Genomic DNA, 12,478 nt, shown 5'->3' with positions numbered 1-12,478 from the left:
AACTTTGTTAGTAGTATATATTGATGAGGAGAGAATTGCACCCAAGAATCATGTATGAAGACATGTAATTTCAGAGTAGCTCAAAATTTTCTTCTTAATACCATATATAGAGATAGGTTAGGATTTTTTATTTTCATAGGTAGACTAGTACTAGAAAACTGCAAGCTACTAGCTAATTATCACTGTTATTAAATGTCTATCTTAGTGCAGAATACAGCTTATGAGCTTTAAAGCTTACACTAATCAAGAAGCATGATCAACTGGTGATGTAGGTCACTTACAGCTCAGCTGATATGTAGCTGCTCCGCACTGATGTTACTGCCTAAACATTTATATTGATGAAATAAAAAGTTACAGTTCCATGGCATGAAGTAAGGGAATAATTACATTTTGATTATTAGTGAGTAAATTACCAGTCCCAGTTGCACAAACACTCAGGCTGATAAAAGAACAGAAAACTAAATGGATTCAGTCATACAACATCTGAATTTTATCAGTTGTAAAAAGCATTGGAGCTTCTATGTAAGTCTTCATTGCTGTAATATTGTTATTTTAACCACAGTTATGGTTAAACATTGCAGAGGTACTGAGAGGCATGTGGTCATTGAGCTGTGGGCTATTGTGAGGTAATTTGTCTAAATCTCTCCTTTGCTTGTGTAATGCAGAGATGGCCCAACACGTTTTTTGAAAACAGACCTGAACACACATCTCAGTGCATGTCCTGACCACAATGTGATGTAAACCAGTAATTACTTTCTTCATTCCCTGAAAATCTCTTTCAGTTGGCAGGCTGCATCCCACAGGACACTGTTGATAGTCAGAGCTTTCTCCTAGAAGTGATGCAGATTTGTATCTGCATTTCACTCCTGGCTTGGGTTGCTCACTTCACTTGGTTCTGAAGGATATCTCCTGCAAAGTACCTTAACATGCTTAGAAGAAACACCTTGTGTTTATTATGCTTGGAAATGACTAAGAAAGAAATCAGTGTATGTCAGCAGCTCTAGAATAACTCTGCATCCTGTCAACTACTGAGCTACTAATTCCTACTTGCATTGATTTCCAGGGAATGCAACGTCGGTGTTTTTACATACTCATCATATTAAAAGAATTTTTGCCTTAGAAGTTTAGAAACCTTTGTGCATGTTAAGCTGTCGTGCTGGTACTTATGGCTTAGTTCTCCTTTCATTCACACTGGTGTAACTGAGGAGTGGTTTGGTGAGAGGGGATGGAGATCAGCACTGCTGATTCATAGCTGTGGTTCATAGTTCATAGTAATTGCAACCCTTGGCCAGTAGAGTTACACCTAGGTAAGGCACTACAACTTAGTCTTGAATTCAATGCCATAACTGACATCTAAATGCTTACAACTGGAGGCAAGTAGTTCATGGCTGGGAGGTCTAGGGCTGCTTAGCACAAGTATAGAAGGAGAATATTCAGAAAGAATTAAAAAGATTGAGAGTTCATTAAAGCTTAGGAAGTCATTCACACTCTTTCCTTGGATTACTTGGGTCTGCATTTTAATATTGTCTCCTTTCTAGTTTAAGTAACATTGAGGTCAAAAACCAAAGTAGCAAAACAGTTTATGGTGACAATTGTCCTTAACCAGAACAGGAATGGAGCCTTCATGATACAGCACGGGACTCTAAGGACACAACAGCAAACTGAACTCATGTTTTGCCTGTGGCAGAGTACAGTACAAGTGTAAAATAACTTAACTGACTTGGTTTCAGTTGATAAACAGTATGGGTGAACAAGTACCTGAAATGGGCTGCTAGGGATACAGCCAGCTTTTATCCTCAGTTCTTCACTTAGTGGTGCTATTATGGACTTGCATTTATGAAATAACTTGCCAAGGGATAAAGAATCTTGTGAAGGCTTGGTTTGCAATTCCTTGTGCTTACCAGAGCACTGGATTTTCCATGGAGTGCAGTGAATACTGGATTAGACCCAAAACTAATTAATTTTCCAATAGCTTTTTCTAGAAATTATTTTTAGTTTATCCTAACCTAGCTGCATTGTCTTTTCATTAAGAGCACGTTGGTAATGTAATTCAATCAGATGTACTACTACACACAAGAATCCATAAAGCAACATCTTGTGTAACAAGAGAGATGTAACAGGAGTTATCAGGTAGGAGTTAACATTTCCATCAGCTCACAGCAGGAGATTCTGTGCAACATTAAACAATCATGGTTTACAAGTTGAAACAATCCATCAATGTGAAACTAAACACCAATGATGGTAAGTAAACCTTTACTCATGCTTTTAGCTGTCTCTGGTGTAAGAGTACATCTCTCTAGATGAACACTGTTCCATTTTCCAAGCCTCTGCACCAGGAGATTTGCAAAGCAGTAGCTGTCTGGACTTACTATGAAGCAAACAGCCTTCTCTTTTTCCCAGCTCCATTCGTGTAGTTGGCTGCAGTTGTTTGGAGATAACTCTTTAATTTTTCCCCCACCGAACTTGGCCTGTTGCTGATCCAGACAGTCCAAAAAGTCACAGCAAAAATTTCAGAGTGGAAAATTTGGCCTCACTTCTTCAAACAATTTGTTAAGCCACAATTTTCAAATCCAACTGCCTAGACACAGCTCTCTAACGTGTCCTTTGAAGCCACCTGCAAGGATTTAAGAAGCAATTGCCTACGTGTTGACATGGCCTTTCTGACAGCATTCACCGTACGTCAAGGAGGGCATGAGCCTCTAATTCAGAGGCTCCAGTTCCTGCTGTCATACCAACATAAGTAATCTAAATTGATGATTTCTTTAGGATCAGCAGTAGGAACAACAGATCTTGAAGTTAAGCATCTACTTGAAGTTGTGTGTAATGCCAAACTGGCACCTTAAATCTGCACTCGGGCCTCTTAACATAAAGCTGAGTGTCTTGGCAGGCTTAAGTCCACATTAATTATAAATCCTGGTGACACAACCCATTTAAGAAGAACAGTAAGAGCTGAAGCTTCCTTAAGTGGAAGCAATCTGCTTTGTTGTGTTTCAGTGTAGCCAGAATACTTGGAAGATCTTTTTATTTTATTCTGTTGTCTCTCTCATTATCAGAGTTTCCAAAAGCAGTATGGTTCAGTCAATACTGTTTTAACTAGCTTGTTCCTTCATCTGGTTAATCATTTTAAGAGCTATCTACTTCTTAGGGAAGTCTGCATGTTTTGATTTTATTTTTATTCTGAATGACTGCAGTCATCTGGCTGTTTATGTGAATGATTAAAGTCTTTAAAAGCTCTGACTGATTTTTTTACTCTCTTGGTCCTGTTACATTCCCGATTTCTGCAAATGCAGAAATACGTATGTCATTCTGTAAAGCAAAGGCTGTTAACAAACAGTAAATAAACTAAACTGGACTTCTATTATAATGGCAGACTAATGAGCCGAGTAATTTGAGTGGTATAAATAAGGAATGGCCAGAAGCAAGGGAAGCTGTAAGAGAGTCCATTGTAAGAGGAGACTGGGTTTACTAAAGCCTTTCAGCAGAGTGATTATTTAATAAAGAGCCTTATAAACAAATGTCCTGGGCTGGAGCCTGCCCGTAGCTCTGTATTGCTGATAACAGGGTAACATTGTTAGCAGGATCTGGTTCTCTTGAGTTCCAGTAGAACTGGAGGGGAATCTGAATTGATGATCCAATATGATGCATTGCCTCATGTCATTCACATACAACAGATTTTAAAGCATCGCAGTATAGGAAATATACAGGCATAGGCCATGGAAATAACACTAAGGTGCAATAACAGATGAGCAGGACACTTTAGGGATTATCATCAATTATCTCAAGAAAATGAGTGGATCACATTCCACAGTGCCAAGTCCTTTACAGACATATTGCTGGACAGAGAAGTGTTTCTATTACCTCAGCTTTCAGAACTGGTTTATGGATATGTTTAAAAGAGCTTCTTCCTTGCACAAATCCTGCCAAGGCGTGGATATATCCAGGACTTCTATTCGTATAGGGTGAGCTGAAGATGGATTGGTAAAGAGAAATCCTTGCTATCCCCACGTGAGCTCTTCCTTAGCCAATATTAAAAATTTTCCCAGTGCATTGGCTGCCAACAAGTGGCACAGGATACTATAACTACATTCCTGTCTCGGTTTCCTATAATTTTTGACTCTGCTTACTTACAGCTGTGTTGAAAGAAGATAGTATAAATCTGAGAGTTTTAGCTGCTCCATCCTTCTGTTCAGTATTCAGGTTTTTAAATTATTATAAGCTCACGCCTATAAAAATGTCCTTGTTTCCATCACCTGTATTTGGCTTCCAGGCTACATACTGGAATTTATAGATATTCTGCAGCTTACAGATGCTCTATGGGGATTTTTGAGGAACTGTGTACTCCTCAGGCTTTGAAACTGAGATCATATTTGAAAGAAAATGATGTTCAGGGAACAGAGAAAAAGAACAGGCTGAGCAAATGTAATTTCTTATGAGTATAATGGGTGGAAGTTTAAAGCCATTCAAAAATGGCTGGAAGAGACTCCTGAGTTATTTCAGGCACTGCAGATTAAATGTTTAGCCCCATTTGTACAATCTATGGTGATAAGAACAGAGATTCATCACCTCAGTTCCATGGTATTGGTTGATGCCAGTAAGATTCAATTACTTTTCGGGCTGCCAGGAATCATTCAGTGCTAGTGAGAATGGTCCTCAGAGAAGGACCACTGCATGGCAAACTTACAGGCAGTGTCTCTTTGGGTTTTGCATTCCCCCAAACCTGAACGTGGTGACATCCTCTTCTATTTAGGTGCCAAAGGGCACTAGGCAATGGTGTCTGCAGCATGCAGGAAGTGGTTTGTCCTTGCATGACATTTCTCAGTTCTCAGAAATTCCCAGAGAGCTCTAGGGACCTTGTTGGGCCAAGCAGACAAACATCAGTGCTTTTACAAAAATACGTATGACTGGCACTCTGCTTTAAACTGAAGAAAAGTTCTTGTAATATCCTTCAGATATTTGTAGCAAGAATCTGAAACTGTAGCTTGAGAAATGCTGATAAAGCTGATTAGTCCAGTTTATAATAGAGAAATATTTGTGCTTTACAAATACTGACCACTCTTCTCTGGACTGGTTCAGCTTGGTTTTGATTATATTTTGACTTTGTGTCATGTTGAGTTTTTCCCTGTACCAGGTGCAGATGAGCATGAAAACTGAAGCAGAGAGCAGCAGTGTGCTGCTTGGGGAAATGGCAAGTGACTCTATAATTTACTCAGTGGTGTGTTTCTCCTTATAATTATTGCTAATTCAAAAAAAATCACTGCGAATTGCATGGCAGCATTGTGTAAGATGAGCGTAGAGATAAAACATGAATACAACCCGTGCCTTGTAGGCTGACAAATGAAGTGTAAGGTGCTATTGTTTGTTTACTGACTGCCTAAGCATGAGATGAGCGATTATCTCTGCCTCGAGAGGCAGCCCAAGGTTTCCAGTGGTATCAATCTTCCTGTTTGTGATTCATTTGTGCAAACACTAGAGAGCTGAGCATGTAACTGAAGGCGATTACCCAATTACTCCTCTGCCCCTTAAAACCGGCTTCTCCATTCCCTTTTGAAACTCAGGATTGCACTGGAGCAAGACTGGGATGGTGAGCCCTGCTGCTGGACATGACAAGGCAGGTCCAGACTCACAGTCCTGCCTGCAAACCTCCTCACTGGGAATTGCTCCTGCCCAGCAGCAAGATGTTTCTAATGAGCTCACAGGGAGTGGGAGGAGGAGCTGGATTCACCCAGGTGCATCCAGGGCTGCCAAGATGTGGGAGCAACCTCTTCTCTCCCTGAAGAAGGCTGCGCCTCTGTCAGTGTCAGGAGACTGCGGGACAGGGCTGGTTTTAGGGTGTGACATCCTTTTTGTGGTTCCTGTGCAAAGGTGTGAGGAAGCAGCAGGGGGAGGGTTCCTCAGCTGGCTGACAGCAGGATGTGAAATAGGTGGAGCCCTGGGCCTGCTCTGTGCTGTCCATGGCACAGCTAACAGCAAACTCATTGGGGAAGCTGGCCTGGGCAGTAAAAACCAGATTAATTAGTTAGGTGTGAGCCTGATGAGTGAGTCCTCTTCTAACCCCAGTCTTGCCAGGACAGGTAATGCTGTTTTCCTACTCCAAACTCCAGAGTTTGGCTTTCACTGGTGCTTCTTTCTTTCTGGTTTTGATCTGTAATCCTTCATTCATTCTACTTTTGACCATCTGATTCCCCACAAAGCACTGGTTGTCTGCAAACCAGCTGGACGAGCGGACCAGTGGAAATTGTAGAATGCTTAACCTATTTAGTGGATTAACACAAAAGTGAAGTGATGACTAGACAGTGGTTTGTAAATATTTACATAACTAAGATATCTGATAGTATTAGACTCTGAAATCCAGTGGACACCTTAGATTAGGGATAAAGGCTTGCCTTCATTTGGAATTGAACACTGCAACAGCTTCATAAGGGAGGGCTAGGCTGCTTCTCATTTGAAATCATTATGTAAATAATTGTTAGGTTTTTTTTTTTTAATTAAGGACTAAAAATACCTGGTTTCACTAAAAAGTAAAGTCTGCATGTGGGACACACCGAGTGAAACTCCCTGGCCTGTAGCAGGAGAAAGTTTAGACTAATAGCCTGTGAAACTACTCTACCATTAACCATTGGAATAAATGTTTTAAAATTAACTTGGCAGTTCACCAGTAGCTCTTGAAGAGAGCACTAAAAAGTGAATTGTGGAAATGTAATGAAAGCAACACCATGACAAGACTCAGAGTCCTAATCTCCCAACTCACCAGGCCATTGAGGATCCTGGAGAGAAACCAGACTCACCTCTTGGTGTGTGAGAAGTACCTCAGATGGGCACTTCCGTGCAGCAGACATGCTCACTGGAGCAAATAGAACACCAGTGACTTAAAAATATATTCTGCATTGTCTATGTCAAGTGTTGTTAACGTTTTTCAGAACCACCTTTCCCATAAGGTGGCTTTGGAAGGATGAGGATTAATTGTCTCTCAGGAAATGCGCTGTTGGCACAGTGCTCACAGCTTTATGGACTAATTAGGAACAGAAGCTGCAAACAAACACAAATCATTATTTGACCGTACTAACTTTCTTCTGGAACTCAATTTAGATGCTAAAATAGCGTGCACCCCATTAACTTCAGTTCTGAATGCTCCTGGTTTGCCCAGACCTTGTTTGTGTAGCTGAGTGCCTGCAGAAGCATTACTGGAACCTGATGATGATGAAAGAGGTTCATTCCTATGGATCTGTTGGAACTGATCTCCCAGATGATTGACTCTCCCTATCCACACATAATTTCCTGTCTTTCTTTGCTCCAATTCACCATTCAAAACTTCAGTTTTTGTCAAAACTGAAAAAAAAAAAAGAAAAAAAAGAAAATTTTCTGCAGGAAATAGGGATCTTCTGAGGGAGTTTTGCTATCAGAGTGGAAATGTATACAGCACAGGCTACAGCCTCAGCTATCTGATCTTTTATAGCACAGTCTACCCATGTACCAATTTGTAACACATCCAAAGCCTTGTGAAATCATCCCCATGTGTAGAATTACATGTGTCATATTTATTTAATGATAGATTTGCTAATACAGCACCTGCTCAACAGAATTGCAGACTACATTGAAGTCAATCACTGTATGCAAACTGCTTCTAGCAAATGGGGCTAGAACTGAACTATGCAGATCTCTGTGTGTTCGGTCATCTTTTTAAACACAGCTATTAATCTGGACTGTCAGACATTTCAGACACATGTTAGATGGTTTTCTGTTTATATTGTGTTTAACTAAATGAAAACTGGTGCCCTCTCTAGACTTGGAACCAAACTGCTGGAAGTCAGTGGGTGTCAGGAGTCAGGGCCTCTGCATAATTAGGGAGAAAATTCAGTTTCCAGCCTAGAGCTCTCTCTAAAGCTTGAGTTTCTTCTTTGTGTGCATGTCCTGGGAGATGCATTTAGAGGTGTTTGAGCCGGAAAAGGCCATATTTGGGTTACCACTTTTTGGAGATGCTTTTCTGGGATGCTTGTGGCTGCAGTGAAGTTCTCTTGGGCTCTGACCTGCTGTCACACTGGATCTGTTTTGCTCATCCTCCACATCAGATATGCTTGAGAGAGGGAAAATCCCTTTCCACTGTGGTATGCTGACCTAAAACAGCCCCTGGGGAGGAAATAAATGGGAGCCCAAGGGTCTCATTCCCATCCCATTTACATCCCCACTGTAATTCCACTGGCTTACCTAGACTCCTTCCTGGAGGACTAGCACTCCTAAATGCCCTCAAAATAAAAAAAAGAAAACAACAACATTTGTCTCTTTACATTTCAACAGTTTCACTGCTTTGGGAAATGGTTTTATTTAATTTGTGTTTTTCATACTCACTTGGAAGCTGGAAGTACTTGAGCTATAAAAGGAGTTTTGTGCCCTGGATGCAGCTGACTTGATTTCCATCATGAAAAATACATGAATCATCAGCTGCAGGAGTATGTCTTGAATGTTTCTAAAGGTGTCCCCAAGAAAGATGGTCTAAAAGTTGAGGCAAACAAAAGAAATCTAGTTAGTTTGTATGTGGGTTTTTTTAAGACACTGTTATTAATGATAATGTGAATATTAAATAAACATTGCATTAATGATAATTAGTTAATGTTTAATTATTAGTTCAGTAAATAAGTTAATTATTCCATATTCTATCAAAGTTATGGGGTTAATTCTGGTCATCACTGGAGGGGAGAGCCAGAATCCTTCCATTAATTATATTAATGTCTTTTATTCATGGTTCTAGATGAAAAATTAAGTGGGTATAAAAAGTGACAGTGTTTCTTTAGCTTCAGAGGCAACTTTCATATTGGTGTTATAGGCCCTCACTGTCATAAATCAAACAAGATGGTTCATCAGCTCCTTTCCATATGCACTTCTCACTTTTTGGTTAATAGACTATTTTTCAGACCTGCCACAGCAGCAAGCTTTACCCACTCAAGTATTGGAGAGCTTTTCTTTAGCAGGAGATACCAGGAGTAAAATTGTTGCTCAGCTGTAAGTGTGCCATCATTGTCACTCTAAAGGGCACTGGCAAATGACAAATTGACAACTTGACAGCGACCCGAGATGGTGAATTAATCCACCTTGGCAGAAGGCTGTTGATGAATATTTAAATAGGTTAATAGTCACCATCAGAACCCTGAAACCAAATACAGGCTGGCAGCAGTAAGGAACAGGTAAATCTGATATCTAAATTATACTGTTACTACTGTGCTTCAATCTCAGAATCGAAATCAGATCCTCAAATCTGAAATAAAAAAGTTAATAATCTTGCCTTACAGATCGTTCTTTGAACAACAGCCTTTTCTATCAAAAGAACGTGCTTGTTTCTTTAATTTATGTGTGCCCTTACATAGGCAAATCCCCAGTTCCTTATTCAGCTCGAAGACACATGCATTCAAATAAGAAGATGGGTAAATTCACAAAAGAGAAATATATTAAAAATAAGTTAATCCCATCTGAATTGGCATTGATAAATTTTGAATATATCCATGACTCTCTCAATTTCTCTGTTCTTTGTCCCAAAAAATAATGAGAAATACTCCCTGTTCCAACCATGTATGACAGATAGACAGGAACACATCTCTTTGGGATGGCTTTCATGGTGTTCTTACAGCCAAGTTCTGCACTCCTGAGGGTGCCATCAGCCCAGCACCAGAGCTGGAGTTGCAGAAAATGAGAAGTGAGAAAGGAGCATAAGGATGTGTAGCAGTGGTGTAGGTGATCCAACCTCAGCTCTTCACTGCGGTACTTTCTGGGTCACCTGCAGTATCTTTTTGGCAAAATGCAGAAGGGCAAGCTCAGCTGGCACCACACACATTTACCTTGCAGAATAGCATTAAAAATGTACGAGTTGGACAATGCACTTTGTCCATATCACTTTCAGGTACTTTCAGGTGGCATTCCTCCAAAGGGCTGATGCAGTTCAATAACAGTGGTTTTAGCCATCTGTGGGCTCTATAATGAATTCTTTGACTAACCCAGAATCCTGTTTGGCTCAAGAAAGGCTCCATAGCAGCCAGGCAAGTTGGGTGCACTGGAGTCTATCTGTTGTCTAAGGATAACTCAATTCCATGTTAATAATAAGAGCTAGTACTGGTCAAATCCATTCTCATTGTGTTCATCAAAGAGTGGTTCTTATGAGAGTCTGTTCTTGGTCCAATACTATTCAGTGTTTTCATTAAGCACTGGGATTAGGGCATACTGTGTTATTATATTTGCAGATGATATCAAGATGGGAGGCACTTTGCAGGAGAAAAGGTAAATTCAAAAAAATCTTGGTAAAGTAGATAAATAGTTTGGGTGGTACTAAAATAAAAATGGTAATTAAAAAAAAAATCGGAATTGTTTAAGAATAATGAATTGCATGAATATTAGATACAAAGTGACCAATTTGGCCTGCCAGGAAAAAAGTTTTAAATATTACAGAGCATACATTTGCTAGTAGTCAAAATCATAATAGCTATAGGGGGAAAAATAAGCATATCTTGTTATGGGTTATACAAATACGTGTGAGATAAGTGAAATTATTTTTCCATTGCGTGCAGCACAGATAAGCCCTCAGTTAAAGTACCAGCTCCATTTGGTACTTGTAGATTTGGAAAGGTAGTGGCCAGGATAATGCCCAGATGACAGCAACAAAAACCAACAGATTTTATCAGAAAACTTAAGGAAACTGGGTGATATTCAGGTTATAGAAGTAGGATTATTTTCATATAGTGCACAGGTATTTCTCAGTATTAGGCTTCATATTTGGGCCAGGATAAGAAGCAAAAAATTTACCTATTGGTGAAGAAGATCTAGGTTAGAGGTTCAGAAAAATTTAACATTTTGGGGGATATTGAGCTTTTATGATTGATTTTTAGGAGCAGCTGGAACACCAGGTTTGGCTGGTGCTGCAGGTCTTAGGCAGGAGTATGGGACTAGAAAACTGCTGCCCATTTTATCTTCTTCTAGAAAACAATTGCTTCAGTTCCAACTGATGTCAGTACTGAAATATCTGCATATATTTTTGTGGAACAAGTAAAACTGAGGGTAAGCAGAAAAGAAGGAAATATAGTAACTAAAAAAACATGGAAGACTATTTTGTTTGCTATGGCTCATCATCTAATATTTCTTACAGATATATTTTAACAAATAGATTCATATGCAGTATGACATTAAGAAAATAAATAAAATCAGAGAATATTTGTGTCTCATTCGCCAATTTATAAATGTGAATTTTCTCTGCTTAAGAATAATTTTTGTTATAGGAAGCAAGAAGTAGAAGGAATAGTATGTCAGAGGGGTACTTCCAAAGAATAACGCCGGTAAGGTCTACATAGTAGGGATAAACCTCCTGTGGCCCTGCATTGTTCCCATTCAAAGCAATGAAAGGCTGCTATTTTTTTCAGCTGGACAATCTCAGAGTTATTCTAGCAATTAGGTTCACATAATGAATTAATTACATAAAATTATAAGCAATTTGTAGACAAATACAAAGAAATTAAATTAACTGGATAAATTATATGCTGTGAACCACTCATCTGTAATACTTATCTTTTGCTATTTTGTACCATTAGAAATATTCCAAATAAGAAATACAGACTAATAAAAGTGATTTAAAGAATTGTTACAATATTGTTTTATTGATATGTGGATTATTTAATAATTTTTTGTGAAATTATTAAACAAATTCCAAAATATCTTGTGGAAATATATCACAAAACACAATCACTAGCACAGTCTCTCTTGTTTTTCTGAGTCCAGCAATTAAATCTGCACTGCATCCCGTCCCTCCTGGCTGTTTTTCATTGAGCCAGTGAAATAATTTCAGATTATTGCAGTGGCACAAATCCTAGGGTAAAATCAGAAACAGGGTCAGGTTGCTCACAGGGAATTCAGTGCTCCAATGCTAGAACTGATTTATTACCAACTAGTTTGTTTATAGCTATCTTTGATATCTTCTGGCTACTTTGAATTATGCATTGTTGACATACCCTCAGCCAACCTCTACTGATATTAATAAAACATTGAAAACAACAGATATTCAACTAAGGACAGAGTAAAAAATGTCTGAAGACCTCTAGATTTGTTTCAACAGGGTGAGGCTTAACATCTTTTAGCAATAGCATCAGTACTGTATATTTGCTGTGATCAAACATTCAGTACTGTAAGAAAACTGGCAGAAGGCTAAAAACCAAACTTTTAATTCCATCAGAACCATTAGCAACTAAAAATGTCTCCTTTCGGAAAGGCAGGAGATTGTGAAACAAAAATAAAAATATGTGAGGAAATTACAAAATATGGGAGATTTATAGATTTACAGCTGCAGCAGGCCTAGATGGAGAAAGTGAGACAGCAGAAAAGGGATTAGGATTAGGATTACTTATGCACTTATATAACATTTGTTCTAAATTTGATTACAGTACTCAGTAAAATGAGAACTCAGTATTCATCATGCACAGCAAAAAACTTTATGTCAGCATCTTCATTTACA

This window comes from Fringilla coelebs (assembly GCF_963513975.1).
Source record: "Fringilla coelebs genome assembly, chromosome: 10".
Classification (NCBI taxonomy): Eukaryota; Metazoa; Chordata; class Aves; order Passeriformes; family Fringillidae; genus Fringilla; species Fringilla coelebs.
Note: the sequence above shows the minus strand (reverse complement) of the source record.